This window comes from Alosa sapidissima, chromosome 11, assembly GCF_018492685.1.
Source record: "Alosa sapidissima isolate fAloSap1 chromosome 11, fAloSap1.pri, whole genome shotgun sequence".
Taxonomy (NCBI): Eukaryota; Metazoa; Chordata; class Actinopteri; order Clupeiformes; family Clupeidae; genus Alosa; species Alosa sapidissima.
This window is the reverse complement of record NC_055967.1, coordinates 29,688,725-29,707,396: the sequence shown is the minus strand read 5'-3', so window position 1 is coordinate 29,707,396 and position 18,672 is coordinate 29,688,725. Positions and strand designations below refer to the sequence as shown.

At 45.3% G+C, this 18,672-nt stretch overlaps 1 protein-coding gene across 4 annotated transcripts in view; it reads left to right on the top strand.

Annotated features, from left to right (window-relative positions):
* The window catches only part of rassf7a (Ras association domain family member 7a), a 35,118-nt gene continuing 16,446 nt past the window's right edge, over positions 1–18,672 (top strand). Inside the window, exons 1-2 of one of the 4 annotated variants that reach the window (XM_042110806.1) lie at positions 1–463; positions 12,212–12,272. The gene's annotated coding sequence lies outside the window, so the exon portion shown is untranslated. Of the gene's footprint in view, positions 464–4,445; positions 4,534–11,849; positions 12,273–18,672 lie in introns of those variants that run through there. The other 3 variants (XM_042110808.1, XM_042110809.1, XM_042110807.1) reach the window with 3 other exon arrangements.

Sequence of the window (18,672 nt, the reverse complement as noted above, 5' to 3'; positions counted from 1 at the left end):
TGCCTACACCAAGCCTCTGTAGTGGTTTTACAGTGGTTGCTATGTGAACACCCAGCGCAACATGTTCTTTTGGGCGTCTCTTTCTTTCCAAGTAATTATGAGAAGACACCCACGCGAAAACGGAATAAAAGTTGTTTTTATTAGCATTATAATGGCGTTAGGACGTTGATGGATCTCGGTTTCATGCTTCAATAATAACGCCATGACACTAGCAGATATACAGTAGTCATGGTAAATCGGGCGACTTAAGGATATTGAAATGCGCCTGCATCGCTCAAAAAAGTTTGGCGCAAATATGACCCTGCACATTTCCCTTTAAGATATTAGTGACAACGGCGCTTTCATTCTGAAGAGAGATGCACTGCCGGGGTTCTGTAGCTCATACCCACCAAAAGAGGCTGAAGTAACCAGGAGGAAGAACAACTTTTGCTAAGTTGTTGCAGGCAACTTGGGTGTTGAACAGGTGAGCGAGCGTGATATATTAGTATTTAACTTTTATGCTAACATGTATGGTACAAATATGATATAGCCTACACGGTTTATGTGGAAGGCGCTACCAAAGTCGATATCGATATAGCCTAGAGGTTTGGCTTGGCTTAGCTGCTCCTTTATATCGAGCTTGTTAGCTCGCTGTAGGTCTACGAAGTTGTCTGTAGCCCAGGGTACTTTAACGTTAATACTTTTTTCTTTTAACACCATATGGTAGCTTTCTAATAGACTGTTGGTTATGGTTGGAATATCCTAAGCCGCATCGCTTCAACTACTGCACCTGCTGCTGCTGCTGCGTAGCTCTCGTTCCCTCAAGCCGTCCTGTCTGTCTATCTGCATTTTTAGTTGGGCTACATCCTAGTTGCGATGATACTTTCTATGTTGTATGAAAATGTTCGGATTTGATTATATCATCTTGTGTATGGCCGTAAAGCTTAGCAACTGCTGATAATGTTTGAATTATAGTTATGATTTAGCAACAAATTAAATGTCTTCCAAAGTGAGCCTGTGCATTTCTTGTTCTGTAGGCTAATGTCATGAGATGGCGAGGTATTGTGTCTGAGTGTGTCAGGTGCTGATGTAAGCAGAGACAGATTAAGTGTCAAAGTAATTGATCCATGTGTCCTTAGTTTGTATTCCACATGGTAAGAAAAGCAGACTGAGTCTCTATTGCTCTCTCACACTCAGTGTCAACCTTGTTCATTTGCATGTAATTCTTTCTTTGCATGTAATTCTTTTGTTGGATAGTGTATCTCTCTCTCTCTCTTTCTTTATTTTTCTCTCTCTCTTTCTCTCCGACACTGAGTATGTGATGCCTGAATCCAGATACATGAATCTAGACTTTAGGCTGTTACACCATCAGCTTGAGAATTCCGCTGTTCCTCTCAGGAGAATTGTTTAGACAGTCATTATACCAATTTTTGGGAAGCATAGTTGAAGTTACCCTCTGCCAGCATTGCATCTGCTTGTTACACAGCTCACTGCTCTGCTGTGCTGTGCTGTGCTGACGTCGCTTGGGAACCATCCCGGTAGATTGTTAGATAAAGTACGTTTCATGGCAAATATGACTTGCAATATGGAGGCATGTTTGAAGTCATGATCAAGAAATCTGTGTTAGAAAACTTTGGACAGTTTAGAAATGATGGAAAAGGAGGGATTTATGGATGAGCTCCCAGACTCGGTTGTTTTCCCATGGAGTGTGTTAGTTCTAGTTATTCTATCGTGTCATAAGAAATATGTGAATCCTGCCTCCCACTCCTCCCGTTCCTCTGTCTGTGAGTCATCTGCCCAGCTGCTTGATGAAAACAAAAAGACTTGTGTACCAGCTGGAGATAGCACTTCCCATTCATAGGCACTTAGACTCACACATGCACTCATACGTACCACATGCCTTAACACACACACGCACATACACACACTCTTACTCATTTACATGTATAGTACACTGAATATCCACCTGGCTTTGGTGCAGACAGAAACAAATTCAGCTACTGAGACACTCTCTCTCACACACACACACACACACACACACACACACACACACACACACACAGATTTATACACTTATCAAACCAGACAACCATTCACAAAAGATGTGAGGAAACACATGGTTGCACAACACAACATATGCATATGCACCACTGCTTTGGTTATGTTGATCACATTATTGTAGTTCTGTAACATATGTTCTCCCCTGCTGTCGATCTCACTTCAAGTTCATGCTAAGAACTTCAACATGCAACCACCAAACCACACGTTCAGTCACACACGCACACATTGATAACCACAGAGTGGGACAGCTCATGCACACACATGAGTTCAGGCATAAGGTTATTCCAGCAAGAGTGTGGACAAAGCCGCCTCTGGGCTCAGCACTGGGCCCTGGCACCAGTCCCACAGGCTGATGGAATGTACTCACTATTATGCATGACTCCACAACACCCTCACCATCCAGCCCTGCACCCACCTCTCCCACACATGTACCCCCACGCACACACATACACACACACACACACACACACACATACACACACACCCATACACACACAGAGAGAGAGAGAGCCGTCCTCTCACTCCCCGTCCTCATCCTTTCTGCCTGAGGTCATCGGCCTCCGTTCCTCTCGTTCCATCATTGCCCATACCATCTGACTCAGGGTCTGTCTCACCAGTGTTCAGTCAGAGAGTCCCATGATCCCCTGGTGCATAAAACAACTGATTGTTAGGGCAATGATAATCTAGGTGAAATCACCTAATGTAGTTTAACAGCCGTTTTTATATGGCCAGGAGTACATGTGTATTGTCATTGTTTTGCGTTACTGGTACATTACATTACAAATGAGGAGCATCAATCAAGCTTCAAACTTTGGAGACCTTTCAGAGTAAACACTAGGTGCTAATTCTAGACAATCTGACAGATTCCAAAGAGAGTAAATGGAAGATGTGCAAGTGTATCTGCTATGTAAAAGGTGTTTAGGAAAGCAGGTGCATCTTGGAGCATCTCATCTCATTGCTACAACCCCCGCCCCCCACCCCCACCCCCTCCAGCCTCTGTCTGACCCATGCCAGCTATCTGTGCCCTCTGTATGCCTTCCTTCACACCAGCATTTCTCTGCCTACCATGTTGCCCCGGCGTCTTACGACCGGTCTCCACCCACCGGGTTTATTTTAAGGCGAGATAGCAGACAAGACATGCGCAAGACACATTCAAAATAGCTCCTGTTTGAAGGGGGCTAATGGTGACCTAATTTCATGGCTACCAACAGTGAAACGGAGTTAAAGAAATCAACATCAGAGAAGCGCTTATTTTTCCTCTCCTTCGCCATCCTGTCACTGTCGCGTCAGCCTCTCTGGATGAATCAGCCATGGCTGTTTGGGGCTGTCATGACTGTCCAAACCCGTGACGGAGAGACTGAAGGATCCCTTTTGCTATAATTGGACAAAGGGTAATCAGCAGTCCTGTCACAGGCGGTGGAGTCGAGTGAGAATGGGGTCATTTTCCACATGCCAAATGGTTTTCTGAATGAGAGGTCGTCGCGGAACTCAAGAGGGGCTAGTCATTTAGTGCAAATAAAAACAGGTCATTGTGACCAATTTTGCTCTGCAAATATAACTTTTTTTTGAGTGCCCTCAGATGTATTATCGGCGTTTTCTAGCAGTGATCAGTTTCTTTCTCCTCTGCCTGATTTTCTCACATTGCATCAATTACAGACAACCCCTGTGAAATGTCTCTAATGCCCAAATTAAAAATCCATATCCGAGAGTGAAGGAGCAATTTTGTAGAATGAACTCTTTTTCTTGTCCTGTGAATCAATATCACTTAGTTTAAAATGCTTTGACTTGGCAAGACAAGTCCACAACCTGAAGATTCACGCAGAGAAGGAAAACAAGTGTGTGTGTGTGTGTGTGTGTGTGTGTAAGTGTGTGTGTGTAAGTGTGTTTTGGGATGGCAGGGGAGATCCAGGGTCTCCTCCAGGCCTGGGTGAGAGCTGATAGCCTCTCTAAGGCAAGGGGCCCAGAGGCATAAATAACAACGACAATAGGGTTGGGGGTAAGGGTTGGCGTGGCAGACTGCAGGGTTCTTTTGTAACTTAGTCCCCCTACCCTTACACACACACTCACCCCTCCACCCCACCATGCACACACACACACAGACACACATCCAGACCCCTCCTCTCTCCTCTCTGCCGTGCGAACAGCAGTCCGGCGGTCATGTGACTTTTTTTTGTCTTTGCACAATTGTCGCCGTTTGTCATTGGCCACTTTCTTTGAAAGAGCATCGGTCTCCAGGGCAACCGAGAATGGCGGCACCACTTCACTCAACCACGCACCCCCTCCCTACCCCCACCCCTCCTCCTCCTCAACAGCCCAAGCTCCCCCTCCTGCTCATCACAGTGCTGTGAGACTCGTCTCTCACACACACACACACGCACACTGTCACACACTCATATATTCAGCTCGCTGTGCCAGGTAGCTGCAACTGTCCTCCGTGGCTCTCTTATGCTGTGGTTCCTAAGTCTTCCCTACACACCTTTTTTGAGACCGGAGGTGAGTAGTAACTGCAAACTGCTACTTTGACTTTTTTTAAAAATCTGTTTTAAACTTGTTTGTTTGTCTACCTGTTTGCCCCAAAGGTTATTGGGCTCTGATAGTACAGTATGGATTGGCCCAAAGCATGTTTGGTGATGTTTAGCTGTGGTAACTACATAGACAAAACATGCTAGCCATGGAATGAATTGAAATGAAACGAAATTCAATTGAATTTAATGTCTGGAAAGTATTTTTCATTTTGAATGTGTGAAGGACATCTCCTTGGTAACCAGAAAGACTCAATGAGACTCTGAAGAAAATGTTTGTCCTGTACTTTAATTGCAGTGGCCACTACATTCATTGACATTCTTTATCCATCTCTCAAAGCTCAAAGCTAATCCATACAGGCAGTGGTGCTGCTGGCACTTCTATCGATATAGCTTCTATCGTTGAAGAGATCCTACCCTGCACTATCTGGGTATCCTACCTTGGCTAGGTTAACAGCTCTGTTAGCCTGTGCCCTGTAGTTTAAATCTCAGCTGGAATATTGTTTTGTCAGGGGTTATAGATGTGTTCTGTCTGGCTTTTGTGTCTGGGTGATTTTTCACTGTTTGGCTTCATTAAACAGACAAGATATGCCCTCTCAAGGCTTCCTCTCAAAGCCACTTAAGCGTGTGGCTGACTGTTTTGTTACCATGGCGATAGGAGCACTTAAGGAGGACGCTCCCCACCTGTGCTGTGCTCTCCTGTTCGTCACGCCGAGCCTTTATCCCACAGATCTCTCCCGTAATGCCCCCCTGAGCCCGGCTATTGATACACGCATCAATCAGCGAAAGAGACAGAAGTGACAGTTCAGCAAACAGAAAAATAATAAAACTCAAAAACATAGATTTTGTCAGGGATTTGTTAGGGATTTGTTTGTGTATATTGTGCGTTGTGGCTGAGTTGTAAGGAGAGTGAAGGGATGCGCCTTCCCATGCGGTTGACTAGACTTCTGCCCTAGGCCTGTGCTGATGGCGTAATTTAATGTGCGGATGGTAAACATACATGTCAAAATAAGGCATCTGTTACTGACCAGATGAATGATGTCATCCCATTGGTTAGTGATTATTGATGCAGAAGAGTTTTTTTTCTTTTCCTTTTTCTTACTGTATTTGATTGCAGTGATGTCATTATTTTCTGACTGAGCGATCCTGAAATTCCAGTTTAGTTTAGTTAAGAGTTTGTATCTCCTGGCAATGATAGGCTTCGCCTTAAACTCTATGCTTATTTAATTATTTACAGCATGATGTATTTCTCTCTCACACACACTCTTTCTCTCTCTCTCTCTCTCTCTCTCTCTGTCAGACATGTGCATACACACCAAACCTACAAACTTATTCATGAAGTGACTCCCACAAGAACAAGTATGAGGAGTTTCTAATGGAACATCTTTGGAACATGGCCAAGAAGTGTTGGGAAATACTGACATTTTCTGTGGATTTGTCTTTAGAAGCAGCATGTTGAAACATTAGGTGGAGATATTACTGTGTGTAGACGCTTTGTCAATTGCAAATTGATGAGGTACACTTTGGAGAACAACTCGATTGAAAATCAATCGATTGAGTTTGAGAGTTGGTTGAGAATCAAAAAAATCAGTATGAAATTCTGTGAAGTGTATGTTCTCGTTGGTTGTTGGTTGGCTGGCGAGTTGTCTGTCATTTAAATGTTGCGAGCCGTGGCCAACTAGTTAGGGCTTCGGACTTGTAACCGGAGGGTTGCCGGTTCGAACCCCGACCAGTAGGAACGGCTGAAGTGCCCTTGAGCAAGGCACCTAACCCCTCACTGCTTCCCAAGCGCCGCTGTAGCAGGCAGCTCACTGCGTCGGCATTAGTGTGTGTGCTTCACCTCACTGTGTGTTCACTGTGTGCTGAGTGTGTTTCGCTAATTCACGGATTGGGACCAAATTTCCCTCACGGGATCAAGAGAGTATATATACTACTTACTTATGATGGACTGATCAGACTGCTGGGCCCGCTGGTCCTTTAGCTCTGTTCTATATTGTGTGCTCTGTCCTGCCATCCCCAGCCCAGCTGTATTCTTTGATCCAGAGCAGCGGCGGGAGGACAAGGCTTTTCAAAGCACCATTGTTCTCACAGGTGGGCGAACTGCTGTCCTCCTGCATGGCATTTGGTTTGCGTGTCAGAGAGGGAGAGGCAGTGATACAGACAGAGACTAGACTGGCCAAAGCCACTACCCCCCCACCCTCGGACTGTATGGGATGGTGTTACTGGCCTTTTGTGTCCTGTGTGCACTTTGACCTTTGTTCACCTGACCTGTTAGTTTTTCATAACCCCAACTTCCTGTGCCTCCACGGCCCTTTTGTGATAAAAATCAACAGGACATATCCAGCTCACTTCCCCTCTGACCGGGGCTAGTCCTGATGCATTCCCTCTTCCATGCACAGACTTCTGGGAAATCGCTCGCTCATCAACGGAAACTCCTAGTGCTTCTTTTGATTTCAGAGAAGACTCAGAGCGTGACTGATTCCCTCTGAAAAGGAAGAGACTCAGACACTCTCCTCCCTTCTCTTTTTCGGCAGAATGAAAAAGAACGCCATGACGGTCGGATTGGCAGGTGGCACCACCGCCGCAGCCGGTTAAGACCAGTCCTTTCTGGTCACTGTGGCCATGAGCAGGAGAGCAGCGGTCTATGGCCAGGCCCCTCTACTCTCATGCCCAGTCACCCAGAAACTGTTTGCTTGAGAGCAAAAGCAACAAAGGAAATAATCTAGAGGGACGGGGGGAAGAGAAAGGGAGGAAGAGAGAGATGTGAGATGTGAAGTGTGGCCAAAGAGTGGTGTGTGTTTTTGTGTGTGTCTGTTTGTCTGCCTGTGTGTGCCTGGCGCTGTAGGGAGCAGGGTTTTTGCAGACTGTTGGGGACTGGCAATGACCAAAAGCCACAGTCCGGCCATGTTTACCTTCTCTTGCGCCCAGGCCCGCCAATGCTTATTCTGACTCTGACCCAGCGGTGAACCTCCCCCACCATGTGCTGTGTATGAGAGAGAAAGAGAGGGAGAGAGAGATTGTTTGTGTCCACTGGGAGCGTTTCCCTGGGCCTGTGATTGTTTTCGTCCAACGCGAAGGTCTGCGCGGGCAGCATTGGCTCAGAAGGGTGTTGTGGACGCCAGTTGCACCGGGCGAGGGTTTAAATGCATAAAGCCATGTAGCGCTCTGTGACCTTTTTCATGATCACAATCTTAAGTGTATCGACTGCTGGCGGCTCCTCACGTAGCTGAAATGGCTGATAAAACGGGGACGAAGATGTGGCCTGACTTTCAATCAGGAGTCGGCGTGTGTTATTCCAGATGACTGAACTCCTCAGCAGTTTTCCTTTCCCATTTTCAGGAGTTCGTAAGAAGAGGACCTCGGCTGAGGAGAGATATTGTATGGCATTACGTCGACTATAAAAAGCCTACAGTAAAGTATATGACTGAAGATGAAGGGGTGGTGGTGCCAAACGCTCCTTAGCGGAAGGGACAAAGCCTGCCTTTGTTCAACTCAGGAACCGTGTGGCCCTGTCGGAGAGTGGAAAACATGTAATTACAGAAGTGAAAGATATGTAGACTGCAGTGAAGGTACACTGACTATAACAACAGCACAGATCCCCAGGATCACACTGGCCATAATAACAGGCTAACGCTATGTTTAGTGCTGTTTGGAATAAACAGCAATAAAGCATCTCCATCCTAATTATCTTCTTTCCACAAAGCCGAGTGTCAACGAGAAAGCAGGATTAAGAGAGAGAGAGAAGGGGAGAGTAAGTTAGTGAGTGAGTGAAATCTAACAATAACAAAGACATTCTCTCTCTCTTTTTGAAGATGTTACATGACTCATAACTGGGGTTTGCAGTCATATTTTCCTGCACTTCCTGTCGGCTCAAATAAGATAGTGTATCAGCTCACATGTCGACTGGATGGTAGGATAAACCCCTACTCTCTTGTTTGGGGTGATCAAATGGGTTCATCAGCATAGCAAAGAAAATGCTATAAATAACATGTTTTTAGGATCATTTTTGTCAGTTTTATGTTTTGGTTGGGCAATCTTGCAGATTGTGGAGTGTCCATGAATTCTTGATCTCTGCCAAGAAATCTCCTTTCTTCACCTGCACATCTGGTAAGGAGGGGGTGACTATTGGACCTTGCAGACAGATTGATCCATTAGAGTGCATGCATGCAATAGGTGGTAACAGATAGAGGTCGTAAAGGCTTTGCAATATTATTTTAAGTATTTCCAGCAACTATTTCAGCAATAAATCTGAGTAGTCTAAGTCTTCCTGTTATTTTAGTGCAGTATAAGTGTGGTATGTAATGGCAAATATAGATAGATAGATAGATAGATAGATAGATAGATTGAATAAATGAATGAATGAATTAATAATATTAACATATACCACATGTAAAAAAAAAATACAACTGGATATAAAGTCTATGCAATTGGTTGTAAACTGTACATTGTCTCAGAATTGTCTCATGATTCTCCTCTGACGGCACATGGAAGAATTATTGTAAATTAATGGCAGTGGGCAGGAATGATTTTCTATAACAGTCCTTGTTAGAGCAAAGTTGAAGCAATCTCCAGCTAAAATCACTCTGTTGTCTGACCAGTAGTTTGTTCAGTGGATGTGAGGTGTTGTCCATAATGTAAAGTAGTTTTTGCAACATTCTTCTCTCGACAGTCAACTCTAGGGGCTCAAGTGTACTTCCAAGCACAGAGCCAGCTCTTTTACTCAACTTGTTGAGTTTTTTGGTGTCATTTTCTCTGATCGGTCTACTTGGTGCCCCTGGTATAAATAAGTCCCTATATGCCTTTGATCTGTTAAATTGGATTTTCAAAGTCTGGTGTTTTCTCTATGCTTAGACGGAGGAAGGAGGGATTCATGTCTACCAGAAAAACAAGGGGCGAGTGAGAGATATGGGTGGGGGAGGGAGAGATCTGGATGGGGGAGGGAGAGAGGGAGGCTCCCTGAGAAATGCCTGGAAGGTATCAGTGAAACTGGAGGTGCCTAATCCCTCAATCCCACCGACTCTTCTAATCTCAGATGGAATGGAGGGACACTTTCAGTATCAGTAGCTCACTTTTGGACTTTCAGATCCATTAGAAGGACTTTAAATTTGGTTATTTGGTAAATTGGTAGAATCATTTGGTAAATTATTTTTCTGCCGCTCTGCTTTTGTGCCAAGTACGCAGTAGTGTTATGTTCACACGCAAGATATTTGCCTTACCCTACATATCCTCTCAGGGGTTCTGCACCAACTACTCTCTTTTCTGTACCAACTAATGCCGGTCTAAAGCACAATTCTGCAGCCTTTTTTTCTATTAGATAGAAATGAGCATGATGGATTTCAGACAAATGTCTTCCATCCCACACACTATCTTTGATTTGCTCAAGAATGTCTTCTGCCTGCCTTCCTTCCCCAGGGGAGGGCAACTCTCGGGCAGTTCCCCCCTTCACCCCACTTTTCCACCTCAGCTTTTTTGTGGTGGGACCTAGTAGAAGGGGTAAGAGAACCTGGCATGGCGGCTGTTGGAGGTGCCAAAAGCCCCAGCATGCTGAGGCCTCTGAAGACATGTGCCCTTATGCCCTCCACACGGGGCACGATGGCTCCTTTTATAATGGCAGTTATAGTTAGGTATTAGGGGTGCAACTCCGTGGGTGGTTCAACTTTTTTTTTATTGAGTCATAATAAGTGTTAGAGATTGAGGATTAGACTGGATTAGATTGGATTCGAAGATATATAGTGGGTTTTTTGTGCACGTGTGGTGGTTTATTGCTTTGTTTTTTAACAGTGCTGTAAATGGACTTGGAAGAAGGTAAAGATAAGTGAGCATGAATTATCAAGCTTTCACAAAGCACAAAGGTCAATCAGACCAGTGCTCCACAAATCCGTCTCTAGGCTAATTGTCTGGCAGCGTTCCAGCGCGGAAAACATAATTGTGATTTTCCGGTTTGCAAGGATGGTGACAGAGATGATGGTGTTATTTTTGTCGTTCAAGTGGAGACCTGCAGCCGAGGGACCAGGCTGTTAGGCTTCAAAAAACATGGGTGTGTGCATAAAGACATGCGGAGACAAAAAAATAAGAGTGAGGAAAAAATGAAGGGAGGCAGAGAGGGATAGAGAGACGGAAAGAAGGAGAATATATCAAATTAGGGGAGACTAAGAAAAAAATGCTGGAAATGCTGGAAATGAAGGTTTACAGAAAAAGAGTGATATAGAGACCGAGGTAGAGAGAGAGATTAGGGAGGTGAGGTGAGAGAAATATTATTGAGAGAGAGAGAGAGAGAGAGATACAGTGTGTGAGAGAGAGAGAGAGAGAGAGTAAGAAAGAAAGAAAGAGAGAGTGATGCAGTGCATGTGTGTTAGAGAGAAGGTGTTAATGGGAAACAGGCCCTGGCTCATGCTGTTTCTCTAGTGCTGCCTCCGCGTCAGAAGTCTTGACTTTGCACCCAGCAGCGTGCGCCTGTGAGTGAGGTTGTTGCCTCTCAGTGGGGCTGCAGTGCAAACGCCTGTTTCCCTTTAGTCACACAACCCCTACTTCTTCATCTGTGTTTGAAGTCCCCTCTTCTCCTTTTATGTATGTTTTTGCCATATAAACCCAGAGGTGACATTGTCTTTTTGGCTGTCTGGTCTGGTCTGCTGGCACCCCCTCGGTACCACACACGTACACACACACACACACACACACACACACACACACACACACACACACACACACACACACACACACACAGTCTGATTAAACTGCCCATCTCCAAGGCAAATAAGCCCCGAGCGCTTTGAGTGGGCATCTGATGTAGGGGAGCATGAGCTCATAGCAGGAAGAGCACAATCACCTGAACGCTATTTGCATTGTCTGTCAGCTGGGCATGTGATTCAGGACTAGCAGGATGCAGCTGATACCAAACACACACGTGCACATGTATGCAGATACACTCACACAGACGGACAAGCACACAAGTACTCTTCCAAACACATGGTGCTATCTGTCTGCCATGACAACGCATCCCGGCTATGTTTGCATACTATGTATTTGTGTGTTTGTGGTTCAGAGAGAGAGAGAGAGAGAGAGAGAGAGAGAGAGAGAGAGAGAGAGAGATAAAGAGAGAGAGACCAGAGTGAAAGAAGACACTCCTACCTGAAGGGAAGGAGGGGCTTGCCTTGTCAGCAGAGTTGGCCTGGGTGGGGAAAGAGAGAGAAATACAGAGACAGCGAGAGAGGGAGGGAGGGAGAGAGAGAGGGAGGGAGGGAGAGAGAGAGGGAGGGAGGGAGAGAGAGAGAGAGGGAGGGAGGGAGAGAGAGAGAGCAAGGGAGGGGACTGAGAAATTTGAACTGCTCTTCAGATCTTAAGTCCTGCGGCTGACAGAATAGTGTTGAGCAGACACAGACACGCTGCACTCTAGAGGGAAGAAAAACTGCCTGCAAAAAAGAAAGAACGAAAGACCAAAACAAAGAAAGGAAAGAAAAACCAAGAGAGAACAAGACAAGACAGCGAGAGAAAGAGAGCGAGCGGGAGAGTGATCGGATAGCAGCTCTGTGTACCCTCAACTACAGCCATTGCTTCTGACCATTGACGGGAACTACTTTTTGCCTGGCTGCTTGGCCGCGTAGCTGCGCTCATTCATACCCCTCCTGCTTCCACCTGTCTCCCTCTTACAGGAACCGGACAGGCTGGATTACAGCAGCTCGTCCAGGAGGAGCACTACCCGTTTCCACGCAGGTAAACACAGTCTCAATCAACTCTGTGTGTGTGTGTGTGTGTGTGTGTGTGTGTGTGTGTAGGGGCCACTGCAAAATACAGGTGGGTCTAAAAAAAAATTAATATCGTGGAAAGGTCCCGCTAATTTCTTTCATATATTCTAGATTCATTACATATAAAGTGAAATATTTCAAGCCATTATTTGTTGTAATCTTGATGATTACGACTTACAGGTCATGAAAACTACAAAACTACAAAAATGAGTATCTAATGTTGGAATAAAGAGGTTATAATACAAAAATGTCAGTTTCCTGAGCCTTTAAATTCCTAGTCACAATCAAAAACACAACCACAATCATGGGAAAGACTGCAGACTGCAGACAGATACAGTAGTTGTCCAGAAGGCACTCTTTCACCCTCCACATGGAGGGTAAGTCACAGAAGGTGGGTAGGGTGTTCACAGAGTGCTGTATGAAAGCATATTCATGGAAAGTTGACTGGATTGGAAAAGTGTGGTAGGAAAAGGTGTGCAAGCAACAAGGATGACCGCAGCCTTGAGAGAATTGTCAAGCAAAGTCGATTACAATTTTTTGGGGAACTTCACCAGTAGTGGACTGAGACTGGAGTCTGCATCAAGAGCCACCATGCACAGACGTATGCAGGAAATGGGCTACAAGTGGCATATTCCTAGTGTCAAGCCACTCCTGAATCAGAGACCAGGTTAGAGCATCTTACCTGGGCTAAGAAGAGACAGAACTGGACTGCTATTCAATGGTACAAACTCCTCTTTTCACATAAAAACAGAATTTGCATTTCATTTGGATATCAGGGTCCAGTCAATGTCCCAAGATTCTGGAGGAAGAGTGGAGAGGCACAGAATCCCAAGTTGCTTGAAGTCCAGTTTGATGTTTCCACAGCCAGTGATGATTTGGGGTGCCATGTCATTTGCTGGTGTTGGTCCACTGTGTTTTATCAAGTCCAGAGTTAATGCAGCCTTCTACCAGGAGATTTTAGTGCACTTCATGCATCCATCTGCTGACAAGCTTTATGGAGATCCTGATTTCCTTTTCCAGCAGGACCCACAGTGCCAAAACTGCTAGTAACTGGTTTGCTTACCATGGTATAACTGTGCTTAATTGGCTAGACAACTCATCTGACCTGTGTCTATGGTTTATTGTCAAGAGAAAAATGAGACACCAGACCCAACAATACAGATGACCTTAAGGTCGCTATCATTGATGCAGTAATTTGTGCAAAAGCAGCCAGAACAAGTATTGAGTGTTTTAACTATTTTAGATTAGTCAAATTAGTCAGATTAGTTCATTTCTTTTCAAAAGGTCGACATTTCTGTATTATAACCTTATTTTAATATTTTGAGATACTCATTTTTGGTTTTCATGAGCTGTAAGCTGTATCAAGATTACAACAAAAATGGCTTGACATATTTCACTTTACATGTATATCTAATAAATCTAGAATATATGAGAAGATCCACTTTTTGAACTAAATTAAGGGGTAAAAATGAACTTTTCCACGATATTCTAATTTTTTGACACCCACCTGTATACTGTAGCTTAAAATCAACCTGTTGGAGTCCCTGTTTGCTTTTTCTTTCTGTCTGTCTTTCTTTCTTTCTTTCTTTCTTTCTTTCTTTCTTTTTTCTTTCTCTTTCTCTCCCTCTCACTCGCTTGATCCCTGTCTCCACACAGTGACATGAAACCTATTTGGGTGAAACTCAGTCTGATGGGGCACACAGAGCCTCTCTCTGTGAGCTTCTACTGAGAGCAGTTCTGCTGATAAGCCCTCTGTACTCGTTCTCTCTCTCTCTCTCTCTCTCTCTCTATCTCTCTCCCTCTGTCTGGCTACAGTACCTCTGTGTGTCTCTCACAGTCCAGGCTATTCTATTATCTCTGGATTAAAGATTAATTTACGTGGGACTGCAGCGAGATCAATGTTTACCAGTCATTTGTCGTTGTTATATGTCGAAGATGAGAGTGTAACTATCCATGTAATGGTGCCCATCAGACTGTGCGTTGAGTTGTGCCGACCCCCATTGCCGTGGCTCGGGTCAAGAAAGGGGAAGTGGATGGTTCATTGAAAGTTGTCAGTGGCCTGGAACGATGAAAGACGAAGGGAAATTGTTGTGTGTCCTGGTTCTTCTAATTGTGAACAGTTGTACTTCCTAATCTCCTCCTCTCTCCTCCGCCTCACTTTGAAAGATGAGTGAGCCAGAGAGATAGTGTCAGGGATAATGGATGGTCACGCAGGGGTGTGTGTGTGTGTGTGTGTGTGTGTGTGTGTGTGTGTGTGTGTGTGTGTGTGTGTGTGTGTGTGTGTGTGTGTGTGTGTGTGTGTGTGTGTGTGTGTGTGTGTGTGTGAGGGGGGGAGAGGCTGTTAACAGCCTGCATTAATCACCTCCAACTTCTAATGTATCTCCTGAAACTTGCTTTATGTTTTTTTTTTCTTCTCACACACGTGGGGGTGAGGGGGGTACACGTCTCACCGCACTTTTCCTCCCTGAGCTGATCTGTGCTGAGCTGTGTTGGGCTGATCTGTGCTGGGCTGTGTTGGGCTGATCTGTGCTGAGCTGTGTTGGGCTGATCTGTGCTGAGCTGTGTTGGGCTGATCTGCTGAGCTGTGTTGGGCTGATCTGTGCTGAGCTGTGTTGGGCTGATCTGTGTTGGGCTGATCTGTGCTGATCTGTGTTGGGCTGAGCTGTGTTGGGCTGATCTGTGCTGGGCTGATCTGTGCTGGGCTGTCTCGTGATGAGGGCTGTAATGCCATAATGTAAATGATGATAAGCTGAGGCCACAAGGGCAGCTGTAAGGTCAACATCCCCGTTGCGGTGCTGTGCTGTGCTGGCCTGGCCTGGCCTGGCCTGGCCTGGCAGGACTCTTATCAGAGCCACATTCCTGTCCACCTCGTTAGCATGCCATCCCAGCTTCCCCCGCCATCCCCTCCGCGCAACAGCGTCACGTTTCACACACTCGCTTACGTGCATGCTACTCGTGGACCAGGTCGATGGCGTAAACCCGTAGGTCCATGTGTTTACCCATAAAAAAGGACAGGCCGGCAGGGCGGGGTGGACGGGTGAGTGAGAGAGGTTTGGCTGGACAGCACCCTTGTCGTGCGTTGACAAGCTGACGTGCGTGTTTGATGTGTAAGTACTCTGTTGGCATTCTGAGTAGCGGATAGGCAGCAAGTGAGTGGACAAGCAAAGATGGGGCTAGTGAGACACACAAATAGACAAGGCTGGTAATTCAGGAGAGTGACACGTGCGCGCACACACACACACACACCACACACGCTGTCAGACAGGCTGGCACTCAAGCCATCACACAGGCAGAGAGGGCGGGTGGTAGGCCAGATGTTTCGGACTAGACAAGTAATTTATTAGGAATACAGTTGAACACATGGGCTGTTATGTCACTACGCTTTTGTTTTTAACAAGGCGACAAAATGAAAAATGGACTGAACAGGCAGGCAGACACACTTGCGGACTCGTAGGCAGACTTCTGGATTGCCAGACAGACACAGTAGAAAGGGATGCAGCCCTTTCTGTCTGTTCGCCGTATGACCGACATGGCAAGGATGGAGGACAGTGCTACTTCAAAATGAAAATACAGCATTGCATTGAAAGATTGATACTCACTCACTCATTCTCTCATTCACACACACACTCTCTCTCTCTCACTCATTCACTGGCTCTCTCACTCACTCAATCACACACATGCACACAGACACAGACACCCACCCACACACACAGAGGATGTCTGTTCAAAACCTCTTTTTTATTTTATATTATTTTGGGTTATGTATAGAAACTTGCACAAATGGGGACTTTTATCTCCAGCACTATTGAGGAGGGGGCTTGGGAAGTAGACCTTCAGAGTGAGTTATGCAACGTGGTGATGTGATGTTTTGGTTTTTGCACGGTTAAGAGACCATGACAGTCTCACCTGCATAATCTGTAGTTAGAGTATAAACATACGGAGTGGAATGGTCAGTGATAACTGCCCAGATTTCTACAGTAGTCTCTGTGTGTGAAGACTCTCCGCCTGTCTGTTTTTCCCACCATGTGGCTTTAGTTATGGATGTTTCCTATCACTGTCTGATTGTTATATCTTTTTTTCTCCTGGCCTGTCTCTGTTGCTCTCCCTCTGATGTATTTCTCCTCACTTTGTGTGCGCTAACAATGCCTGTCAACAGAGGTGTTTGTTTGGACACCTCTTTCAATCACTGCTGTCATTGTACGTTAGATTTTACACACTTTTTTATCGGCTGACTCTGTGTGTGTGTGTAGATGTAGATGTAAAACTGTGTGTCTGTGTTTACCATTGGTGGGCCGGGGAGGGGAGGGGAGAGGAGCCGTGCAAAGATAAGTTAACCCCCGTGACCCTGAGTCGTGAGAACTGGCAGGGGCGTTGGGCTCATTGCCTGCCCGCTCATGGGGTTGTAATCCTGGACTGGGTAATGCGGTGTGCTGTGTTCTTCCCATTCTTTCCATTGTGTTTTTTTCCCTTACCCTTACTGATGATGGCAAAGCAAACAGACTGTCTTCACTTTACCTGATGCTGTCATACAGTCACTCAATGTTAAAGCATGTCCATTGGCTTTGGGGACAGAGGTCTGGAGTGATAAAGGTGTCCCGTAGATAAAGTGTTTCAGATGTGTTGATATTTGGAAAGGGGTAAAAGCAGTGGAGGAGTGGAAGATTTTTATATGTGTGATTCCAAAAATCTGTCCAAAAATGTTTTAGAGTTTTTAGAGAACTGAGAGTTCCAAGTCCATCTCGAACCTCAAGAGGCTCTCTTATCTGTGATCCAAATACGTCATCATCCCCCTTTAACACATAATCTACAGTGTCCCGCCGGCGGGACGGTTACCCCCCTCCCCCACCTCCCCCCAACATTCTAAATCAATTGTATGCACCATATTGCTATGTAGCATAGTAATGTTATACACCATTTCAAAGCTTTGACTCCTGGGAATCCAAAAATGACAATGTACAATCTGTATAGTGCTTTACATTCTTAGATTAATCTTATTATGTCTCAATTAAATTTGATCCAAAATGCCCTCCTCCCCCTCCTCCGCTTTTGGTGCTACCCTGACTTCTGGCTGCAGTGTAGCTGCAGCACAATAAGTAGATGCAACATATTGGGTACTGAAATATTCACAAGAATCTATAGAATTTGAATCTTCATGTTGTATTATCCAATATTAGTTGTACAGATGTATAGTCTATCTCATACACACTCATTGAACCAACAAAGTAAATTTTGTAATTATCCCATATTTTGTGTAGTCAGTCTATATCAGAACACCTGACATACAATCTAAATAATCCACAAGAAACCTCAAAGTGTTACCCATTTGAGACCAGGATTATGCTTCTACACAAAGGGGTGTGCAGTAAGATGTGCAGTAAGCATTTGATTGTCAGTATGCATTTTGGATAACAAAAAGTCCTATGGTAAGTTTCCATAGGCATTTTACAAAACACATGAGCATACCTTGGCAAATAATGGTCCAAAGCACTCATATTTTCATTCTATAATGATCTACTTTTGCACACAGCTTCATAAGACCTGGTGCTAGGGCTCAGTTGTGTTTCTAAGGGATATCAAGTGACCGAGAGGGCTGAAATGTGGTCAGTTCAGAGATGCTTGTAATTCGGCAAAAAGAAAAAACTATATTCTAGCCTCTGTAACTCTGTGTGAGTACATCACACAGTTATTCTGACTGTTTCCTATGAAAACTACAGGTTCAAACTAGAGGTCCAACATTTGATGGTAGGCCCCAGAAGAGGTGGGGAACAATGCCCTTGTAAATAGGCACAGTGCAATTTCAGGCAAAAACTTGAAATTTTTATTGAGAGCAATGTGGTTTTAACAGGAGGAGCAGAGCAACACTAGGTACATTCCATGCCGCTTCTAGCCGCCTGGGTGGTGGTGGTGGTGGTGGTGACGGTGCTTGTTGCGAAAGTCAGTAATCTACAACCACCACACACTGTCTCTGGGTGGTGTTTTGACAAGCCTTTAGCCGATGCCGACCTCCTGTGTCTGAGGGAGGCCGCCCCGTCCGCCTCAGATCAGATTGTCTCGCCTTGCCTCTCCTATGCTCTCGTCGCCTCCAAATGCGGGCTACAGCCTCATACCTCAGGAGCTTAGGGAAACCAGGATGGGGAGTCGTTCCCCCTTCCCTCAGTGTCTGACTTTGCGTTCAACTAGTGGCGACTCTCTGGCTGAACTGACGTCAGCGCTGCTGTTGTTCGAAGGCACAAACCGGTTTCCTCGAATGGACTTTCTTTGGAGTTGGTACCACAGAAGGCCAGCGTTTCCCCTTAATCCCCACTCGTCACTTATGGCCAGAGCTCACGTTGACACAAACTTGGACTAACTGTTTTTTATTTCCTTGT